The sequence below is a fragment of the Emydura macquarii genome, unplaced genomic scaffold (genome assembly GCF_026122565.2).
Source record: "Emydura macquarii macquarii isolate MOO-44397 ecotype Brisbane River unplaced genomic scaffold, CSIRO-AGI_Emac_v2 contig_2636, whole genome shotgun sequence".
NCBI lineage: Eukaryota > Metazoa > Chordata > Testudines > Chelidae > Emydura > Emydura macquarii.
In genome coordinates, this window is record NW_027132773.1 from 42,330,079 (window position 1) to 42,354,551 (window position 24,473).

Genomic DNA, 24,473 nt, shown 5'->3' on the forward strand with positions numbered 1-24,473 from the left:
GAACAGGACATGGAATAGGCAGACAACCCTTATTCATTGTTCAGTACGGATCAGCCAGAGTAATGGGATAATAGCTTGCTGCTGGTATATTATCCTGTGATGACCATGGGGTAGCCCAGCTAAGTCCCACCCCTTGCTATGAGGCTGTGTCCTTGTGACAATATCTAGTCCGAAGTGAACGAACACAATTCCAATAAGCTTGGGTAATGCAGCATCACACAAGGCACTTTCTTTACCTTTTTCACAAGTAAGTTTAACTGTAATCATTTATAACAACACTGCAGAGTAAATAATCTGCCAGATATTTTGTACAAATGATGGAATGTTAATACTGTAACATGAGTTCTCACTGTAGCACTTGGCATTTAATCCTTCCATCGACCTCAGGTTCTTAGGAGGCCCTCAGCACATCAAAGAATTGGGCTTTCAGTCACTGCAACTTTGCTGTGGAATGTGGAGAGAACACTGGTTTCCAGGTGCAGTAAAGGGGTGCAGATTAGCAAAATGTGAATTAGCATTGGCTGAATTATATATATATATATATATATATATATATATGTATTGTATCTGAGGTCCAGACACCGAAAGAGAAGCAAATGGCAATCGGATGATTTTCCCACTCTCATCTCACAACAGTAATGATATATGCATTTCTGTGACATCATCATGGGTGTGGTGGCAAGTGGGCACTACATGGTGCTGGGACTGTGAAAGAGCATATGAAATAGGGGATGAAATGTGCTTTTCCCATTGACGTAATGGTATTAATCAGGAAAATGTTAAACATAAAATTCTGGACTCGACTGCAGTAACTTATAAACTTAGATATTATTTATATGTTATATAAACATGCTATAAGTACATTAGAAGCAACAGGAAGACAAAGGACAGGGTAGGCCCTTTACTCAATGAGGGTGGAAAAACAATAACAGAAAATGTGGAAATGGCAGGAGTTCTAAATGATTTTTTTGTTTCAGTTTTCATTGAAAAACTTAGTAGTGATTGGACATCTAACATACTGAATTCCAGTGAAAATGAGGTAGGATATCAGGCTAAAATAGGGAAAGAACAAGTTGAAAATTACTTAAATAAGTTAAATGTTTGTAAATCATCAGGGCCTGATGAAATACACTCTAGAATACTTAAGGAGCTGACGGAGGAAATACCTGAGCCATTAAGGATTATCTTTGAAAAATCATGGAAGCTGGGAGAGATTCCAGAGGATTGGAAAAGGCCAAACTATAAAAAGGGAAATAAGAATAAGCTGGGGAATTATTGACCAGTGAGTTTAACTTTAGTAACAAGGAAGATAATGGAGCAAATAACTAAGCAATCAATTTGCAAACACCTAGAAGAAGGTGATAAGTAACAGCCAGCATGGATTTGTCAAGAACAAATTGTGTCTCGCCAACCTGACAGCTTTCTTTGACAGGGTAGCAAGTCTTGTGGATGGAGGGAACAGGTAAACGTGGTATATCTTGACTTTAGTAAGATTTTTGACAATGTCTCACATGACCTTCTCATTAAAAAAACCCTATGGAAATACAACCTAAATGAAGCTACCATAAGGTGGGTGCATAACTGGTTAGAAAACAATTCCCTGAGAGTAGTTATCAGTGGTTCACAGTCAAGTTGGAAGGGCATATTGAGTGGGGTCCCACAGGGATCAGTTCTGTGTCTGGTTCTGTTCAATATCTTCATCAATTATTTATATAATGATATAGAGAGTACACTTATAAGTTTGTGGAAGATACCAAGCTGGGAGGGGTTTCAAGTATTTTGGAGGATAGGATTAACATTCCAAATGACCTGGACAAACTGTAGAAATGGTCTGATGTAAATAGAATGAAATTCAATTAGGACAAATGCAAAGTACTCCATTTAGGAAGGAGCAATCAATTGCACATATACAAAATGGAAATGACTGCCTAGGAATGAGTATTGAAGAAAGGGATCTGGGGGTCATAGTGGATCACAAGCTAAATATGTCAACAATATAACGCTGTTGCAAAAAAAGCAAACATTATTCTGGGATGTATTAACAAGAGTGTTGTAACCAAGACACGAGAACTAATCCTTCTGCTCTACTCTGTGCAAATCAGGCTGCAACTGGAGTTTTGTGTCCAGTTCTGAGCACCACATTTCAGGAAAGATGTGGACAAATTGGAGAAAGTCCAGAGAAGAGCAATAAAAATGATTAAAGGTCTAGAAAACATGACCTATGAGGGAAGATTGGAAAAATTGGGTTTGTTTAATCTGGAGAAGTAAAGTCTGAGTGGGGACATGACAACAGTTTCAAGTACATAAAATGTTGTTAAAAGGAGGAGGGAGAAAAAATGTTCTCCTTAACCTCTGAGGATAGGACAAGAAGCAATGGATTTAAATTGCTGCAAGGGCAATTTAGGTTGGGCATTATGGAGAACTTCCTATCAGAGTAGTTATGTACTGGAATAAATTTCCTAGGAAGGTTGTGAAATGTCCGTCATTGGAGATTTTTAAGAGCAAGTTGGAAAACACCTGTCAGGGATGGTGTAAATAATGCCTGATTCTGCCATAAGTGCAGGGGACTGGATTAGATGACCTCTCGAAGTCCCTTCCAGTTCTACGATTCTATGATTTTAAAAGTGAATTCAGTGCTCAGGTTGACAGGCCTACAAGCTGAAGGTCAGTTAGATTCTGTATATACCTATGTCACATTTCACGTTCAGTAAGGGCAGAGACAATGAAAGCTTTCATATACTGCGTTGCCAATAAGGCTCAATCCAAACTCTGGTGGGAGCACCTATATGGGGTAGATAGTAATTTAGTCTGCATTCTCCTTTGGTCCTTGGCCTTTGCTGTGATAGACCAAGAAGTAGCCCAATTAGTGCATGTTGTGATGGTGTTTTTTGCTCTATGAACATGTGAAAATTAGAAAACTAGGCTGTGAACGTTAATTCAATTTACACAGATCACCAAACAGCCATAAATCAGTTTAGATGGCTATCATTTACAACTCACCTGGGCCTGAGTCACACCACTGGTCTAGATGTGAAAGTTTATCTTGTTCCATTATGAAAGCCAACGGCCATCCAGTTGTTATTAATTGTTTTTAATAAACCTTTTTGTTAAGATGGCATTTTACTTTTTCTGTTGAACCCAAGAGATGCAGTTTCACAGCAACCTGTTTGGAAGATTCAAAGAATGCTTCCAAACTGTTCTATTAAACAATGCCACAGTTCTGGATCCATAGGGGTGCTGTCTCTCTAGATTAATTATCTGGCCTCAGCAGTGTCCTTTTCCACTTAACTGTTCCAGCAGTAAACAAGACCGTTTTTTAAGACAGAAACAAACCTCATTTTAGACCGAACTGTTTATCTCAAGGAACCTTACTTCTCCACCCAGAGCAATGATTTGTAGTACACTTAGGGTATTGCAGTATTTCATTTCTTGTTAGAGAAATCCTTTCCTTATAGTACCTTGTTTGTAGTTGGCGATCAACTGCTTGCTGTTGCATTGCTCTTAAGCATGTGGCTGCATCTCTCACTTCTGCTGTGCATTACTTAATTGTTTAGGCTTTGGGATAGGCCTGGATATATCATAATTAAAGAGCACAACTCAGCCTTGCAAACTGCATAACTCACAGCATAAATTTAAAAAAAAGCCTGAACTTCAGAGTGCGTCAATTTGAAAATATTTTTATAACAGATGTTCTGGTGCGCCTACTAATATTCCCATAATGCTTTTTATTTAAGAATCTCAAAGTACTTCACATTGAGATTCAGGTGTCTTGGGATCTATTCCTGGTTCTGCCAATGGTCAGCTGGGTGATTTTGAGCAAGTCACTTCCCTGCTCTGTTTCTTCATCTGTGAAATGGGTACAATAATACCAATCTCCTTTGAGATCTATTGTTGAAAAGGACTATACAAGAGATAGGTATTATTATTTCTTAATTAAGACTCTCAATACAGTTGTGAGATATGCCATTAATATTATACCTGTTATGCAAATGGGCAAACCAAGACATGGCATGATCAAGAGATGTGTCCAAAATCATACAAAGCAAATCAGTAGCAGAGTCAGGAATACAACCCACAGTTTCAGAGCTAACCACTAAGCAAGATTCCCTCCATTCCAGTGATACTAGAAGAGCTTAAATTAAGCCATTTCTTATTTTGGTCTTTAAACAATGATCTCGTTGTTACTCAAAGGCACTATATTATCAAGAAGAAACTTTTTTACAGTATTAGAATCAGATCCTGCACCAAGTGACATCTGTGGCAAAGCTCCCATCGACTCTAATAGTACAGGATCAGACCCTTCAAAAGAGGAAAAGTTCAACCCAAATAACAAGAGTGTGCTTTTGTTTTGCTTTTTATCTTATTAACTAGGTCTGAAAAAACAGCATGTCTGTCAATCTGCCTATTTATCATTCTGTCCAAATATCTATCAGGTTACACTCTATTCCCTATACTGTAGTAACCAATGTCTTATAATCATAGGTAGTACTGAGAATAAAGTTGCATTTTTAACTTATGAGAGAATGTTTCAGCACTGTATGCATAATTCATCCCAGATTTTAGATTTAAAAAATTATGTTGCCAGTGGCCCATAAATTTTGACAGATGATGGTTTGTGTGTGTACATACATTTTTAAGGACAATCAGCAATACTTTTTTTTTAATTTGACTTGTCACAAATCCAGAGCCCTAACTGAATGAAAGTAGAGATGAGGGATGCTGGTGGCAGGAAAGTGCTCGTATTTTGCCGTTTCCTAATTATCATCTAGCTGAGAATGTTGTCACGCTTCTAGGTTTTTAAATAAGTCTTTTAGGCTAATTGCTTCAGAGCTTTTGGCTTTTACTTCAATCGTTTCATACTACAGTCTCCATTATGAGGAAGCACAATACATTAGTTTACTGTGGGCAATTTTACTGTCAGCAGGATATAGTTTGCTTTCTAAAAGCACCTCTTTTCAAGCAGCAACACAAATGATGATCCCATTTAATGCAGTTTGGAGGCTGACTCTAGCGAGAATGTAATATTTAACATTCTCCAGTTTAAAGCTACACATTTGTTCCTACTCACAAAGTCTGTCTTTGATTGAGCTGAACAATCTATAAGGAGCCGCTGCAGCACCTTGACCTAGTGCAAAAAATACATTCTTCTTTTACATATTATGCCAAATCCAACTTCTAAGTAGCAGACAGACAGTTACTCCCTCATCCACCTGTCATGTATTAAAACAGTTCCCTCATAGAAATGGTGAGGCCTTATCTTTATTGCAAATATATGGTTTTCAGGGTGACCTATTATATACATATAGATTTCACGAGCAGATTTCCCACACTGTTTCTAACAAAATATGTGCTCCCTGCCTACACTCCAAACTTATCTTCTAAAAATGACAGACCGGAACCTGATCCAAAGGCCACTGAAGTTAATGGAAAGACTCCCACTGATGTCAGTGTTCTATGGATCAGGCCCATAAACTCCAATCTAAACTAGGCTATTCCTAAATCACTACTGCTATTGCCTTTATCCACAGTTTTCTCTTAAAGAGAGAACGGTGCTGAGACTCAGGAGACCTGAGATCTATTCCCACCTCGGCCACTGACCCGCTGGGTGACCTTGGGTAAGTAACTTTCCTGCTTGGTGTCTCAGTTTCCCCATCTGTAAATGGGGATAATGACACAGACGTTCTGTGTAAAGTGCTTTAATATCCCTTGATGAAAAGTGCTATATAAGAGCTAGGTATTATTATTAAACCCCTCCTGTAGCCCAGTTGAGATACATCTGCTATTATGACTCAGCAATACTTACCCAGCAAGGTTAACTGAGTTCTATCACCTGGCTTAAGGCGATAACAACTCAACCCTACATTCCTGTGAAGGGTCCTAGAAACTACCATTCTGCTGTGTAAAGTATGAATAAAGTATCTGTAGGGCTATCCAGGATTTTATGTCTATGTTGAAAGTTAATAATAAAAACTAAAAGGAGAATAAACCACCCAGTAAAATGAATCTTATGTAGGCTGCATATATTTCTTTCTTAGCTTAAACACCCACCACCAGATGTTTGTCCCAGTAATTCATTCTTTTCAGCTGCAAACATAATTATTTAGCTTAGTTAATAAGTTTAAAAAGAGGATCTTGAAAGTTTCTTTATGTTAGAAGCAGAGAAATCCAGACACTTTTATTCTGTCTTTCATAATAAGAAATTTCTGTTTTGAGAACTAAAAGCTTATTTTTTTAAACCCAGAAATATTTAATGAGCACATCTAGTAGTTCTCTGTTTCATCATCATCATTAGGAAAAACATCAATATTTACATGTTACTGAATTCAGTGCACTACCCATGGCCAGATCCTCAGCAGCAGTAAATCAGGCCCCTGATTTTTTTTTCATGAAGTTCATTATCTTTTAAGATATGGAAAGGTGTAATGTATAAACCAGCACAAAGAGTTTCTGCTATTAACATTTTGTTGAGAAGCGAGGAGAAACCTCTGGTGTATGTTAGTTATAGAGTATGCCGATAAGTGAAGTATAAACTAGTGAGTCTCTACTGTCTATAAGGTTTTTTCAGGACCAAAATACACTAGAGATAATAGGATTGGGGTTTGTAGTTTGTGTTTATACTATGAAAGATTTTATGGATGTATAATGAAATTGAGTCATAAGGAGTTATTTAGGTCAGGGACACAATGCTGGTGGGGTGGGAGTTAAAGACAAGAGCTAATGGTCCAAGACCTTCACACAGAACACACACAAAAGCAAAGATTTTTATGCACTGAAAGCATAAAAACATATCTCCAAAAGTTACCAGTTTGAAACAATAAAAAACCAAAGTACATTATATAACCAGCACAGAAGTACATCTTGGAGTGATCACATTACAGATACAGACCTGTCAACATGCACTTAACAGTCACATCTTCACCTGCTCATATGTTATACATATGTGGCTTTGTCAATATCTTTAGTTGGGTTGCAACATGGGAGAATCCCAGGTTCAAAGCCTGCTTCATACTCCTGTTCCCTCTCACATATAACTTCACTTCCATGGCTGTTTGCTAAATAAACTATCCTCAATTGTGATGTTTTAATGTTCTTAGGTCATAATTTTCAATGATGGGTGTCACCATTTGGGCACCTAAATCCAGATTTATTCACTGAATTCACAGGCCTGATTTTTAGAGGTGAAAGCACCCTTAGCTTCCCCTGACTTCCATGGGAATTGTGGGTTCTCACCATCTATGAAAACCAGGGCACTGATTTAGGTGCCTAAATCTGGAGATAGAAACTTAAATATAGATACTCATGTTTGGAAATATTTGCCTGATTGCCCAGATAGAAATGCAGTTAAGGAAATGGAAATTGGAGGCATAAGTTCCTTTAATGAACAATAATGGTGGATAGAGAAGACAATTTCCAAATGCAAAAGGATTTGTTTGAAGTGTTAACATAGCGATCTCTCTCATTGCCATTCAAAGTGGGAAAAGGCTATTCTGGAATTATGACACAGAGCTATATTTTTTAAAATGAGAATTAGTTTCATGACAGGAAATGTAAGTGTATAAAACAATGAAAATGAAAGTGGTATTGCGACAGAATGCACAACGGCCAATGTGAGCACCAGCACACAAGGAATTAACTCTTCTGCAAATGTAGGGTGGTTTAAGGATTCGGGGTTGTTGAATAAAGCCCCCGTCAGGTGGTCAGACTCCTGGCTCCAGTTTTTTCTGGAGCACTCTAGAAAAATCTGCTTGCTGGAAGTTAGGTAGGGGTAGCTTCTAAGTAGAATGGAATAATACTTCCAAGTACGGGGTTTTCTTGTACCATGGGCTCAGCCTTTTTCTCTTCATGTTTAAAGCTTACATTATTTTTCTTTCTCTCTTCCAACTGGAGAATCTTAATTTCTTTCAAGTCTTCAGTTCTCAAGTTTTATCTTGCTGAAAAGCTTTTGTTGCTCGTGTATTTTGAGGCCTCGTCAGCCATCTCATTGCTCTTTTCAATGAACACCTGCTGTACTGATACACTGTTGAAATAGTATTAACTCCCCCTTGGCAGCAGTTTCAGCTGTAAAAGGACTCTGCCCCAGAGTTGTTTTTCATGCTGTGTACTTTAATGTGCACAGCTAATCACGAACATGGCATTAAAGCAGGAGTTTATATGCTTCAGATTGCTGGCTAAAAGACTGCATACAATTTGTGGAGACCTCTGTAACACATAGCTGTATGAAAATATCCTTTAGTTCACCTTAAGTTACCTTCATTTATACACCAATATTTAGTACTTCAAAAATGATTAAATAATTTATGATGAAACCCAACAAAAGAGCTGCTCTGTAAGAGCAGACAGCTAGTGAAAATGAAGGCAGCAGTCATACAACTTCAGATCTCTATTAAGACCTTTAAGGCATTGGTCCAGATTGGTCCAGATTGACAGTCCAGATTGATGGTGATGCACGGTTACTGGGAACAGGGGCCCAGATACACAAAGGGCTTAGGCATTGCAATGCCTGCTGTGGTACCCAGCCCAGTGGAATCCACAAATCCTGAGTAAGGCATTTAGGGTGCCTATGCAATGCACGGGAAGAGATAGGCACCTAAGAATGTGATTCACAAAAGCCAGCCTACTAGATGGGGAGCCACCTAAGATAGCCAGTACCAAAGACAGTGTCAGTCCTTTCAGTCATGTAAGTATAGAAATAGCCCATGTGCAACACAAGCAGGTTTTTACATGTCACTGTGCACCATGTACTGCATGAAAAGGGAAAATGATGAAAAGCCAGCTTTCACCACAGAGTTCTCCTACACATTAACCAAACAAATGAATTAACATCAAGCAATGTGTGTACGCCATAGTGAGCAGGTGAATGTGGGTGTATACAGAGAGATAAGAGTAGTGGTTAGATCATTTTAATTTAAAAGCATACGGGGTGTGTAGGAGGGGAGAAATTGGCAAAAATGCATGCAACTTCTTTCGTGTGTTTTTACTAGCTAGTTAGCAAATTTTCATCAGAAACTCATGTTTTTTGGTTGGTTTTTTTGTTGTTGTTGTTGTTTTTTGGTGGTGAAAAACTATTTGCAAAAGGTCTTGAGAAAAGATGTTACTGTTTTATGACAAGCTTTAGCTAAGATATATATTTGGGTGGAGCAAGAGGCTCAGAGTTAACAAATGCTCCCAATGCCTAAAAATGTTCTAGGTAGCCCAAACTGTCCAAGACATGGAGCAATTGCAAATATGGAAATCTGCATTACTGCTGAGTTTGCTGTAGTTTTAAGTCCTTTTTCATACTAATAAACTATGGGCCAGATTTTATTCTGAGGAATGCCATTGAAATTCTGGAGTAACTCCATTACTTAAGCAGAGTTACTCTGGATTAACACTGATATACAAGAGTAGAATTTAGCAGATCGTCTATATTTTATATAACTTCTATATCCTCACAACTTTACACTTGTTGAAGATGGTGCTTATGAGTCATTCCTATGCTGAAACTATTTAGACTGCTGTGTGAACTTGGATAAGTCACTTAAGACCAAATGAAACCCATGAAAAACTTTACTGCATCATTCCATGGCGGTTTAGCCACCTAAACCCATAGATTTAGGGACAAAATCAGAAATGCTAAGGCACAAAATAAGTTAGACCTAGCAAGGAACATAAAAGGCATTAAGAAGAGCTTCTGTAAATACATTAGAAGAAAGAAAAAGATAAAGGAAAGTGTAGGCCCACTACTTAATGTGGAAGGAGAGCTAATAAAAAACAACACAAGCCAGAATAGGGAAAGAACATGTTAAAGAATGTTTAGATAAGTTTAGGGCCCCAACTACAGAAAGGATTTGGAAAAATTGGAAAGAGTCCAACGGAGGGCAACAAAAATGATTAGCAGATTAACTAGAAGTTATAGCAGCAACCAACTAGGGAGCCTCCAAGCCCATTCTCGGGTCCTGCTCCTGAGCCCCCTTACGGGGGACTGCCTTTCCAGCCACGCCCCCCCAGAGCCATTCCCTTACCCCTCCCCAGTCCTTTGTCTCCTTCCCGGGCAAGGGTGTCTACCCCCTCCTATCTCTGCCTGCCTGTAACAATCTGTTGCAGCTGGTTGACCCAGGGCAGGGGGGTCCTGGCCATTGTTTGTGTACATGTGGCTGGGGAAGACCCATCCACCTCCTAGTGGCCTTTGCAATGATCACACACCTGTGTTCCATAACCGAAATACATGAGTAACATATGGGGGAAACTGAAGCACACACACAGCACTCAGCAGAAAACCCCAAGAATATCTCCACTTTGTCACAGCTTCTTCTAGGTGAACCACCTTGATGAAGTGGGAAATCAAGAGAAAGAGCTGAAGCACAATTTTCCAAGTGGGCAGCAGGGTAGAAATTTAGTGTGGCATGGGACCAAAATTGGCATGGTCAAGATTTTAAAAAATAGGCAAGCCACTTAATCTACCTGGGCCTTAATTACTGCCTCAGTAAAATAGGTCAAATAATGCTTAGCCTCCTTTATACAGCATTTTGAGATTTAGAAATAAAATATTCTATGTAATTGGTAGGCATTATTGGGTATAACCACTGGTGCTAGATTCAGAGAATTACAGGGGTTACGAATCAGGATGGCTCTCTGGCCGAAGGAGTTATGTCATTTGGAGCTCTCTGTAGTGCCATAGGTTTATAGTCACCAATGGTTCAGTTTGAGTCTTAATTTGCAATTCAGACTGAGCTGATTTTTGTAGCTGTATGTTTGCCTCTGGATGTTTTCAGTTGTTTCAGCATCACTGCAATTTGGAATGTAGTGCATCCCCAAGAGATGCCTTAGCCAATATAATACTAGGGAGGGGTTGTATTTCATGAGACGGGGCAAAAGTTCTGCTAGGTTTTGATAAACTTGCTTAGTAGCATGACTGTCTGAATCAAACGGAGACAGGTCTCCATTTTTCCATCCAACATTTGGAATGCATAGGCTTACATAAACTAATATATATTGTCAGGAATAGCAGCACAGCATCCTACAAGGACTCTAATCTCCCCCATCACTAAACTTTTAACTTGCACTTCTGTACAATACTAAGGGACTGGTGCCATAGTGCTCTGCTCTGATGTTTTATTTACAACAGCTTGAATATTAAGATTTCAATACAGACTTTGTTGATACTGTGAGTGACACAAGCTTTTACTCCAATAGAGCTGAGTCTGTGTGGTCTTTAGTAATTTACTGTTAGAACAAAAAGCAGGCAGCATAGTCTTAAACACATCTGTTTGATGGATTGATCTTAATGTTATGGTCACCTATAGGTAATGTATCAGCTTATCCCAACTCATAGTAACGAAATGGAAGAGCTACCATAGATGTTCCCAGAACAACTCTGACTCCTTGATATTTATCTATAGAAGAAAAATACATGAAGTAGTTTTACTTTATTTGTACAGCACCTTCCTTTGTTACAAAATTTTGAATTATTTTAGCACTATTTTCAAATTATTTCGTCTTTCTTACTCTGATGGTGCCCCTATTCCATTATGACTTCATTTGCAAGAATTGTATACAAAGAATACTTTAAATTTAACTCCTGTTCAGAAAAATGCAGGCTGCTATTTTGTCCACACCAGGCACAGCCTCAGCCAACATAAGCTTATATTTTATGATGAAATTCCTAAGGGTAAATAGTTTATATTGTTTCTCTAAAAGAATCCTAACAATGGTATTGGTCCATTACTAGATGGAAATGACAAACTCGTCAATAATAATGCAGCAAAGGCAGAAATGTTCAATAAATATTTCTGTTTTGTTTTTAGGGAAAAAGCAACTGATGTTGTCATATCATATGATAAAACTCATTCCATTCCACTAGTATCAGGAGGATGTTAAATAGCAGCTAATAAAGTTAGCCATTTTTAAATCAGCCGATCCAGATAATGTGCATCCAAAAGTTTTAAAAGAGCAGGCTCAGAACCTCACTGAACTATTAATGTTGATTTTCAATAACTCTTGGAATATTGGGGAAGCTCCAGAAGACTGGAAGAAAGCTAATGTTGTGCCAATATTTTAAAAGGGTAAATAGGATGCCTAAAATAATTATAGGCCTTAATCCCAGGCAAGATATTGGAGCAACTGATACAGGACTCTAATAGTAAAGAATTAAGTGAGGGTAATATAATCAATGCCAATGGGTTTATGGAAAATAGATCCTGTCAAACTAACTTGATATGTTTTTGGTGTCTTTACAAGTTTTTTTTTAATAAAGGTAGTAGTGTTGATGTAATATACTTAGATTTCTGTAGGGCTGTGATTCTGGGTCAGGAGGGGGTTAAGACTAGCAGGCTGAAATAACCTAAAATCAATATTTAAGGACATGTTAAAAAAGTATTGAAATGGTGATTAGAGCCATTCTTTGTAGATAGTTAGCCAAGCCATGTTAAGTAAACCAAGTATTTGAAATGCAAGAGTATTGTTAAAAGTTATGTAATGTTCTTTACCTATATCTTATTAGAGGTTAACAATGTAGATAGGCAGCTTTCCTGTCCATTACTATTGTTTTATTTAGTCAGCGATCAAAATGGAATATTAACATTTAGATGAACATGTGGAGTAATAATATCATTCTTTATTTCTCTTTGTGGTTTAAGTAAACTGTCTAATAACTGTTTCATGAATAATTAGCAATGTGTATCTAGGAAATAGAGTGGTTACTTCAAAGACACAAATGATTACATATTGTTCACTCAAGGAAATAATTGCTGACAAGAGATTGTCAACAGCCTTCAAGGGTCTATAAAATACTCTAGGGACCTGATCCTTTTTATCTTAGGACTGCTTGTATTTCATCAGGGGCAAATCAAGTCACCAGCCTAAGGTCCCAGTCATGAAACTGGTTCACCCTGCTATTTCTTATGGAATAAATTGTACAGACTCTCTACATGGACTATTTGGTCTTCATTTCCTGCTTCATTTCTCTGGACTGGATTTCTATCAAAGAAACTCTAAACAAGGACTTATGACCCCCAACCTGTTTGAGTAATTTCCAGAGACTTTTGCAGATTAGCAGTTTATTTCACCACTGCTACAAACCTGATCCTGAATCAACTTTACAACCCTGTTATCATCTCTACTTTGAAACTGAGTCATAGACTTAATTTTCATCTGTATGTGTATGAACTTTTAACCAGTATACCCTCTTTTTAAAATAAATATTAGTTTAGTTGGTAAGCATTGGCTTTACGCATGTATTTGGATAAGATATGAAATATTCATTGACCTGGTTGGTAATGTGTCCAATCCTTTGGGATTGGTAGAACTTTTTTTATATATATGATAGACAAGATTTTCAGTAATCCCTACCATATTTGACTTGGCTGTCTGGGTGGTAGCCAGAGGGTTGGAAGGCTTTAAGGGATCTATGTTTTGACTTCTGGATAACCAGTGAGGTGATTCAAAGCTGTTTGTTGCTGGCTTGGTATATCTTATGAAAGAATACCCAGTATTGGAGGTCCACCTGCCCCATTCTTTGCAGTTTTGCCCTGTTTAAGCTATCTCAGTGTGGCTCCTTTGAGGCCAATGTCACAAGAACATTTGACTTGGTACTTCCTGATATTTTGATTAAAAGACTAGGATGATATAAAATTAACATGGCACTCATTAACTGGATTAAAAGATGGCTAACTGATAGGTTTTGAAATATAATTGCAAATGGGGAATCATTATTTAACAGGTCTGTTTTTAGTTGGTTCCCATAGGAATATGTTCTTGGTCCTATGTTATTTAACATTTTTATTAATGATCTGGAAGAAAACAAAATAATCACTTCTAAAATTTGCAAATGACGCAAAAATTGGGGGAGTGGTAAATAATGAAGAGGACAGGCCACTGATTCAGAGTGACTTGGATCACATGGTAAACTGGGCACAAGCAAACAATATATGTGTTTTAGTATGTAAATATACACATCTAGGGAAAAATATATAGGCCATACTTACAGGATGGAGGACTGTGTCCTGGGGTTTAGGGGTTGCTGTGGATAATCGGCTGAACATGAGCTCCCAGTACAACGCTATGGGCAAAAGGTCTAATGCAGGGGTAGTCAATTATATTTTGTTAAAGTCCAAATTTCTTGGTTAAGGTCCAGACTCCAAAGGAAATAATAATAATTTTAAAAAAATAATGATAATAAGTAAATAAAAAGATTTTGGAGGCCGTTCAAAAGTGTCTGGCGGTCTGGATTTGGCCTGTGGTCTGCATATTGACTACCTCTGAGCTAATGCAATCCTGGGATGCAAAAGCAGGAAAATCCCAAGTAGGAGTAGAGAGGTTATTTTACCTCTGTATTTGGAACTGGTGTGACTGCTGCTAGAATACTGATTCCACTTCAAGAAGGATGTTGGTCAGTTGGAGAGGGTTCAGAGAAGAGCCACAACAATGATTAGAAGATTAGAAAACATGCCTTATAGTGATAACCTTAAGGAGCTCATTCTATTTAGCTTAACAAATAGTTAATGGTGACTTGCTTACAGTCTGTAAATACCCACATGGGGAACAAATATTTGAGAATGGGTTCTTCAGTGTAGCAGAAAAGTATAACATGATCCAATGGCTGCCAGTTGAAACAAGACAAATTCAGACTGGAAATTCATATTAAATTTTTAATGCAAGAGTAATTAACCAATTTACTAAAGATTGTGGTGGATTCTTTACCGCTGATAATTTTTAAATCAAGGCTGGATATTCTTCTAAAAGATGTGCTCCGGGAACTATTTTGGGAAAGTTCTATGGCCTATGTTATACACAAGGTCAGACTAGATGATCACAATGGTCCCTTGTGGCCACGGAATCTATTTATCTCTGAATAATCCTAGAAATGTAACATATTTATTATTTATGCTCTGATTCAGAATGAGAATAACACAGATCTACGATTATTTATACCTCCTCAAGAATCAAGAGAAGATTCATTCTTCTACTCATCTGACAATACCACTGTGATATGCAACTGCATTATCAATCTATACTGCCAATAAATGGCAGAGGATATAAGAAGCAATTCATAGTACATGAGGTGAGCTACTGTCTGAATTTTATGCTTTATTTTTACTTTTGTGTGTAGGGAAACAATTCCTCTGGCCTTTATTTTATTTCCATTATAAAGAAACATGACTTTTTTTACTGTTCTCTGGTTAAATAAACCAGAATTATAACATTTTTGCTGTTCTGTGTGGAGACCTTTTCCATCATAAAAGAGTGCAAACATACATCAAGGCATCATAAAAATTCAATAAAGCGATCTTTTTGCTTTTGTGCTTTATATCTCAGTATGAAATTGAGCATAAATGCAGGACAAGGTCTTAAATTTTGATCTCACGTGATTAGGTCAGACCCTGAAGAATTGATTCTAGAACTCATTTTTCCTCCCCTTCTTCAGTTTAGGTAGTCTAAACTTGGACTGGATCTGTAATAGCAATGATGGCATCTGGAAGGCATTTTAGTAACAGAAACACAGCCAGAGTATCAGAGGAATGCAACATGTGGACAAAGTGTGCTAACTTCAATTATGTGGCTAGGTACTTAGCTGCTCAGTGGCATCAAGGTTTCAGACTACTCTTTGATATACAGCACTAGGATTCTAATATAAAATGTGTACATACTGTATGGATTTCTTTTTAAAATATTAATGTAGTCTACAGTGTATATCATAACCTGTTGGTAACCCTTTAAAAATGGTTGACAGCCTTAAGAGTAGATGAAAATGGGGCTGTATGTAGGTTTCATGTTTGAAATTGGATAAAATATAGGCTGTTTTTGGCACACAGTCTTGGAAATCTAAGGTACAAATTTTTTGCTCATGTCTAAGATACACTGTTATCCTTTACGCAAATGAAACCTTGTGTATTTTTTTCATAAAGATTTATTTTATTGGCTTGTTTATCTTTAAGCAGAATGGATATTGGAGATGAAGGAATAATTCACAGTGAATAATATATTCAACAAAGTTCTATTGTTTTCTGTTTGCAGATTGTCAGAATAGGTTACAACATTCTCAGATGTTTTCTCCTATTTGTTCAGTTCTGTTTGACAGGAGCACTGATTTACTGGGACTCTCTTGTCTGGTCTCTGATTCCATTATACTTGCACATTCAAGTGTATCCTGAGTGCAGGGACTATAATTGTTACAAGACATACACACGCAGGAAGAGGAGGAGACACTGTTGTGTCACACCTATCCCTGTATAAAGTCCTGTTGTGACCTGACCTTTACCCATTTCTTTACCCCATGCTCTTCTTAAAGGAGGCTATAGAAGACGGATCACAGCAGTTATACTATACTGTATAATTTATCTGAACTTTAAGTTAATTTTATGTTGGTCCACAAGATGACAACAAGTCAGGAACATCTATGTTTACTGAGATGAGGTTGATTGTAAAGAGGTCAAACAGAATACTGTTAAAATTATTGCTTACTGGTGGAAAAAATGAAGGTCTGTCCTGTTGAGTAAATAATTTAGATTTAGGGCCCCACTGTGGGGCAGAGATAAGCACTAAGATTTTAACAAGCAAAGTTCAAAAGACTCGGGGATCTACTTTGCAAATGGGATGATGACAAAATGAAATGTAATGTTGACAAATGTGAAGTAATTTGTATTGAGCCAAAGAATAATAAACACAGGTATCAAACAAATTAAACTACAGGAAGAGCACTTTCAAATGGATGTAGAATGAGTTTACTTCACTCCACTCTAAATCATGGATCATGGGGAGAAGCAATTAAAAAGGCAACTTGCAATATATCATATGCCTTTTCTGTCTAGTTCTGAGTGAACATGCTCAAGATCAGTGCTGTAATTTATTTGAATATCTGACTGTCATGTGTGACATCAATATGGATTTGCAATTTTAAGCTTTTTTAAATTAATATTTTGAGGAGATTTAAAAAAAAAATAAAGATGGGTAAAATTTTCTAATGTCTCATTTTTCAAAAGTGAATTAGACACTTAGGAAGCTAAATCCCTTTGAGAGTCCATAGGACTGTGGTATTGTGTTTTGGGGAACTATTTGAGTCTTTCTTCTCTTGATCATCCTTGATCATCTCTGATCAGCCTTGATCAGCCTTGTGATCACCCTCCCCCTTTGTGATTAACATGGGGATAGGGCTGACCTGGGAGAGAAGGGCATAAAAGCCAGAGGCTAAGCAACCAATGGGAGCTAGCAAACACAGGACAGCAAAAAGGACAGTTTGATTTTGGGGGTTGTGGGAGGGAGATGCAATATAATCACTATGCTCAGAAAAGGCCACGTTGCCACTGCCAACGTTGCTTCTATCTCCTCCACATGAACCTGTAAACAGACAGATAACCTGACCCTGGATAACTCTACCCAGATCCTGGTGTGGATTTGTAGAGACTGTGGCCTGCATTACCCTTTCATGGAAAGACAGGCTTGGAGAACCTTCCAGTGTGAAATGTATCTGCTGGTGGACTCTCTCAAGAACCAAGTGGGAGAGCTAGAGGAGGAGGTGGCTAGGCTGAGGAGTATTCATGCACAAGAAGATTTCATCAAGAATATTCATATGGAGATCTCCAAGTCTGAGGAAGCTACCCAGCTAGAGAGGACTATTGTCATACCACCAGGGGAGAAGGATACAGCTCTGTCACAGGGAGGACACTGACTGCTGCTTACTTCTGGCAGCCAGCAGTACTCTACCACTGCTCCCAACCCACTAGCCATAGTGATGAAAAACCATTAAGTTGCTTTGGCAATGAGGGATTAGGAATTATCCCCAAAGGTGGAGGAGGAGAAACTCTGTGCCCTCTGTACCACCGACCACCACTCCCAAAGGGAAACGTATAGTAGTGGTGGTCAGTGATTCCCTTCTGAGGGGGACCGAGGCACCCATCTGTCATCCTGACATGGCATCCCGGAGGCCAGTATCTGAGATGATATAGAAGGACTGTCAGGGATCATCCAATCTTTTGACTACTACCCCATGCTACTCATCTATGTGGGCACTAATGATATTGTGAAGTATGATCCTGAGCAGATCAGAAGTGACTACAGAGCTCTGGGAGTAGGGGGGCAGAGGTGATGTTATCTTCAATCCTTCCAGTCAAGAGCAGAGGCCCACACAGATGCATTTTGGAGGTGAATGCCTGGCTGTGTGGATATTGTTGCCAGGAGGGCTTCAGCTTTTGACCATGGGATGCTATTCTGGGAAGAAGGACTGCATTGTAGAGATGGGGGTCCACCTACCAAGGAAGGGGAAAAGTATCTTCTTTGAGAGGATGTGGGATGTGGGAGACCTGGATTAAAGTCCCCACTCTGAGCAGGGACTTAAACTTGAAACTCCTACATTGTAAGTGAGCACCCTGGGCTATAGGGCATCCTAGAGTAGACTTCTCTCAGTCTCTGCTGTTGAAGCTGTTCAATTTTGGATTAAAATTCTTAAATAGCGATTGAAAAAGGAACTAGAACCTGGATCTCCCATGTGAGTATTCTAATCACCCAGCTATAGAGTCATTCTCACTCAAGCTATAGAGGGCACCATTGCCAACTCCTACTCTAGTGTTTGTTTTATGAATGAGATTTCCAAATGTCCTTCATTTGTAATAAAAAAGTGACTGAAAATGCCCCTAAATTAAATGAAATGTTTTGTTTTGAATAAAAAAACCCCCACATTTCATTCAAACCAAAACACATTTCTTTTTTTTCCAGGAGAACTAAACCATTTTCATTTTGGATCAATCTAAAACAATCTAAAAATGTTTCAGCAAACAACAACAACAACAACAACAACAAAGATTATATGTACAACTTTAATTATAAATGACTAGTGATGAGGTTTCCAACATTTCTTTGGGAAATTATTCCATACTCTAATAGATCTCACCATGAGAATATGCCTAAATTGTTTGTTTAATTTCATCCCACTTCTATACCATCAATTACCATAAACAATTCTTCATCCTTAGTACTTTAAATACCTGTAGACTATTATCATATCCCTGTTAGTTATCATTTGGTCAACATTTATATGTTTCCTTCTTTCAGCCTTTCCTCATAAATCAATCCTGTCAGCTATTAATATTTTTTTCTTGCTCTTCTACAAACTGCCTTCAAATTGTCAACAGCTTTCTGGTAGAGAAACTCACAAAAACAATATTCCACATGTTGTATCATCAATGCCATCCATGGAGGGACTCTCTGCATTGTGACTCAGTGTCTGTGAAATTTTATTAGCAATTTTGGGTGGGCCTGAAACATATTTCATGTCAACCATCCATCCCATCCCAAAGAGAGCCTAATCCTCTCCTCCATTATCACCTCATAGAGCTGACCTAAGGATTTTAAGGAGGGTTCGGATGATGATTATTCAGAATTAAATAGTTCATTTTACAGTGAAAATGTGTGGGTGGGAAGCATTTATCCCTCGGTCATCCTAGCCTCCTCCTGAAGAAACTGAGCTGGTTACTTTCAGCCCTAGGGATTGGTTTACGTCAGTTTGCACTTGCAGTAGTTTACATTCCTGAGCAAGAAAAAAGGCTAGAAATGTACTTTTTAAAAAAATTAAAATTTAGTTATTCCTTTACATTTTTGGTTCCTTCAGATCAGGGGACCCTATGACTAGTTTTATGTTAATGTACTTGCATTCACAAATCCCCACTAGATTTATCACTGCCAGATCACACTACAAATTGTCCACTGTCCCTCCTAGGCCATCTTCAGCATACATGCTTTCCAAGTAGTCTTTACCACTTTACACCCCAGTTTAGCAAGGGACTTAAGCTTGTGCTAACTCGAAACACATGAATAGTCCCATTGACTTGAATGGGAACACACAGATGCTTAGGTCCTTACAGAACTGGAGCCTAAACATCTTTCTTTCAGATTACTTTCCCCAGATATATTATCTTGCATCTGTCTAGGTTGGATCTCATTTTGTTTCTTGCCCATATTTTTACTCTTTCTAGGTATCTTTATAAATATATCTCTTTCCTCACTGTTGGTCACAAAACTTCCCATTTTAGACCAGTTTAATATTACCTATGAATGTAATTGGCATGCCATATAGTCGATCTTCCAGATCATTATGAAGATGTTAAATAAACTTTGGCCTAACACCGCTCCCTGCAGCATGCTGTTAGACACCTCTTCCTACTTATGCTTTCCTTTGCTTGCATTGTTCCAGCCAATTTTGCATTCATGTGACAATGCTCGTATTCAAGCTAATTTGAGTTAATATTTCAAGTAAAATGTTGTGACTGTGGGACATGATATCTCATGATCAAATAGCATTATAGCCCAAATTGTCTTGTTACTTCCCCAACAACCTTGTATAAACCCTAAATAGGAGTGATGAAACAATCTTGCAGAATTTAAAATGATAATATTTGGGCCAGATGAGTAATTGCCCCAAACTGACTGCTGAGATCACACTGAGAGGATATAACAAAACAATTTTTGCAATTCCATTTACCTCTGTTAGAGCATGTAGGTGAGTCAACAAAACTTTATAACAATTATATCAGAGCCTGCTGGCACATCTGAAAGCATCAGCAAGAACACCTGAAAACTAACCATTTCCGAGAGCTGGTTGATCAAGGGTAGAAAAGGAAGGGAACTGTGATGTCACAATTCCATGACCACGTGCATTTTTCATACTTACTGTCATGCTGGCTGGATTGGGAGGAGGGAGCATTTACTATATTGTTTGACATCAGTATGTCAAAATCATAATAGTTCATGTAAGATATGCCATGTCTGGTACTGTTAGAAAGGTTATAATATGCTAAGTAAGATGATAATACTTTTGTTCATGTGTTATATGTGTAATGGAAGTTATGGATATATTTGATATATCTGTATTTCAAATTGTGCTGTATGAGACACATCCTAGACAGGATGGCAGCAGAACAATAGCCTGCTTAATGGCCAGTTGAGACATTCACAGATGCAAGGGGCTCAGGGGGAAAAGCCGGAGATATACTTGATGAGTCACCAGGACTTGCTAATGTGACTCTGAACTCCATTTTAGTTCCTGTAAAATTCCACAAGCAGCATGGCAAGGACAGAGGGTATATAAGGCAGAAGCCTTGGGAATCCATTTTGTTCTTCAGTTGGGATTCAGCTTCAGCTACCAACCTACCTCTGGATCAGCTCATCTATAACTGAACTGAAGCTGTGAAACAAAGGACTGAAACCCATCCAAGTACTGGATGTATACCAGAGGAACTATACAAGTCTGCAAACTCCACAATTCTTCTAGAAACCTAATGTATATGGACTTTCAAATCATTTGTACGTATCTGATTGCTTTAATCCTTTAACATTTCTCTTATGGTTTGTTTCTTTCTTTTTATAATAAACCTTTAGTTTTAGTTACTAAAAGATTGGCTGGCAGTGTGGTATTTTGGGTAGGATCCAAACTTATATTGATCTGGTACCATGGCTGACACTTTGGGGTCAGAGGGAACCTTTTTAGTAAAGAGCATAGAGTTTAAATAACTGGTCTCTTTACTGGACCTAGTCGCTGGTTGGGAGCCAAAGACTGGAATTCAGTAAAGGGGGCTGTGTGTATGTGTATACTGGCTTCTTCATAACCAGTGTGGGGAATCAAAAGCACAGTTTGTGGATAGTTGGGAAGTCTGGCTTCAGAGCCACCCACCAGTGCTGGGAGAATCTGGTCCCCTTTTGCAGCCTGCCCTGACCTTGGCATTTTCAGGTGGCTTCCCTAGGTACGGAAGGATCACATTTACCAATTAGAGTTATATAAGATACAAGAAAAAATAATATTTAGTCTTCTGTTCCAAAGATCATATAAATGTTAACTACTGTATCTTTTCTTTTTGCAATTTTATGTTAATATACATTTTGATATTAAAATACCTGTCTTATTTTCTCTCCAGTCTTTCAAACAGGAATTAATTGGGGGAAATCCTATGGCCTGTGTTAAGGAGGAGGTCTGACTAGATGATCACAGTAGTTCCTTCTGTCCTTGGAATCTATTAATCTTTTCCACTCACGTAAAACAGAAACTGTTTTTGTGAGTGGCTTTTTTACATTATATTTACTTATATGTATACTTACATCCTGTTTCCATTGACATCAATGAAATTAGGGCCGGTACCAAAATCATTATTTTTTTTAAAGGGAGTAAACCTTAAAGTGGTTCATTACTTAATCTTTCCAGAAACACGTTTCGTAAATAAGATGACATTTCTGGCTACTTAACCAATCTTGCAATCCTGTGATAATGCTTCCCACCATCATTGCATTATTGTCCTGAAAGTGCTCACACTCATTGGTGATGGCAAGTCTCGTCAATAGACTAGACTTTATTCTTAGTCATACCATCCACATAATTCTTATTCACAATAGCACAATATATTCTTCCAGTATCATCTTGAAATCCTGAAATGTGTGTGTGTGTGTGTGTGTGTATATGTATATAATATAAGTTATATGTATATAATATTCTCTGTAAATGCACATAGATCATCTTTAATAAAAATGACAAAACAAACTTTTCAAAAGCGATAGATTTTTGAATGCCCACCTTCAGGCATCTTTCAAGGGTGCTGATTGTCAGAGGGTGGGTTCTTGTTGCTTTCCAAAAATTTGCCCACTTTAAGATACCTCTAGTTTGGCAACCAGAAATATAGGCACCCAAAATCAAAGGTTACATTTAAAGATTTAGGATTTAAGTTTCACTTTGTTTTATTACTAAACAATTGCCTCTCAGAGTTCGTTTTTTTGTTTGTTTGAATAAAGAATAAGATGGATTCCCTGGATAAGATATCATATGCCAAGGTTTAGCCCAAGAATACTTTTTTATTATGAAGTTCAACCTCTCTGAAATGTGGGGTTTATAATGGAAATACTGACACCCGTAACTATAGCATTGGGAGCTGAAATACAGTCATAAAAGTCTACCAAAGCTTTATTGAAATCTCTCCTTTCCTCTACAAAATGCTTTTTAATGAATTTGGAGACTGTGGTAGTGCCGTTCTCACTTACCTAAGATTACTGCTGCCTACTTTTTCCTTCAGTGCCTCTAACTTTGAACCCTGTTTGTTCCATTACATCTGAAAAAGGGCTTTATTTCACATTACTTGTCTCCTGTTTAACTACTCACGGATATCAATGTACCGTAGCCTCACAAAATAGATCCAGAATGTTGTAAATGTGAATGGTAAAGATCCCTGCATAAATTGCAGTAGGTGAGACATATTTAGTGTATTTTAGTGTTTTAGTAAATTAGTATGTTATAAAGATAACATAGATATCATATATCAGATAACATATAAAGATAAAGATAAGAGGCTTTCATTGACACGGTAATAAAATATTCTCCTAAATTATGAATCCTAGTGAATAATCCTAAAATGCTTTATTTAAAACGTTTAAAGTCATTAGCTGTGGTGAGTCAATTCACATCATTAATTTGAATGTACCCATGAAGCCCACATTTTTAAGCAAGCCCCCAAAATAATAATGCTTAGCCACTCTAAGTGTGATCAGAGTAACACTTAGGCTATTCTGAATGGTATCCATCCATTTTAAAGAAGATAATAGCATTATTGTGTTTAATATCACATGGAATGGGAACAGAGTGGCTATATTAGTATATTTTGGGGCATAGGTATGCATCAGTGAGAGAGGCAGAAAAATTGTAAGCCCTCTGAGGCTTGTACAGTGCCTAGCTCATGCCTGATCCATGATTGAGGCCCCAGACACTACTGAAACTCAGATAATAAATAATAATAATAATTAAAAAGATAGGAGCAGAGTACTAGAGCAAGTATTTACAAAATGCACACAATATAACATGACTATATTTTATAATATAATTGTGTATTTTAAACTATATTTTAAACTATGTATTTTAAAATATATTATAATATATAATAATGTATTTTAAACCCAGCCAAAAAGATATTTTCGTGCCAGTGGCCGCTAGCTGTAAGTTTATTTTAACCTTATGAGTTTGAGCTATTAATTGTATTACACACAAAAAAAGAAGCTAAAGTTGAGTGGTCTTGAGTTCTCCCATGCTCTTGTTTTAAGGAAAAATTCTCTCCAACCTGTCATGTGTTCGTGGGTCAGTTCTGATATTTAACTCTTTCTCCACTTATGTAACTTCTATCGATTTCTCTTAGATATCTGTACATGTAAAAAGGACATAGTATCACAGTTGCAATCTGCTAGATAGATCTGAGATGAAAAAATTCCCTTAATTTATGAATACTGTTGTTCCTATTAATAAGGTTGCATTCATTGTCAGTGTCTGAGATTACCACAGTTCCCCCTATGGTTAGAATTATGTGTGTAACTGTGATAGAAGTTGACAAATGTTGACATTTTAATGACTTCTTCTGTAGGTTGTAGAACACTATCTACACAGCAGCAGCTTTCAACTCTCTTTATAACTAGATGTGGAAGGATTAGATTTTTATCATAAATGTTGATAAACACTGATGTCACAATTGGATGAAAAAATATTT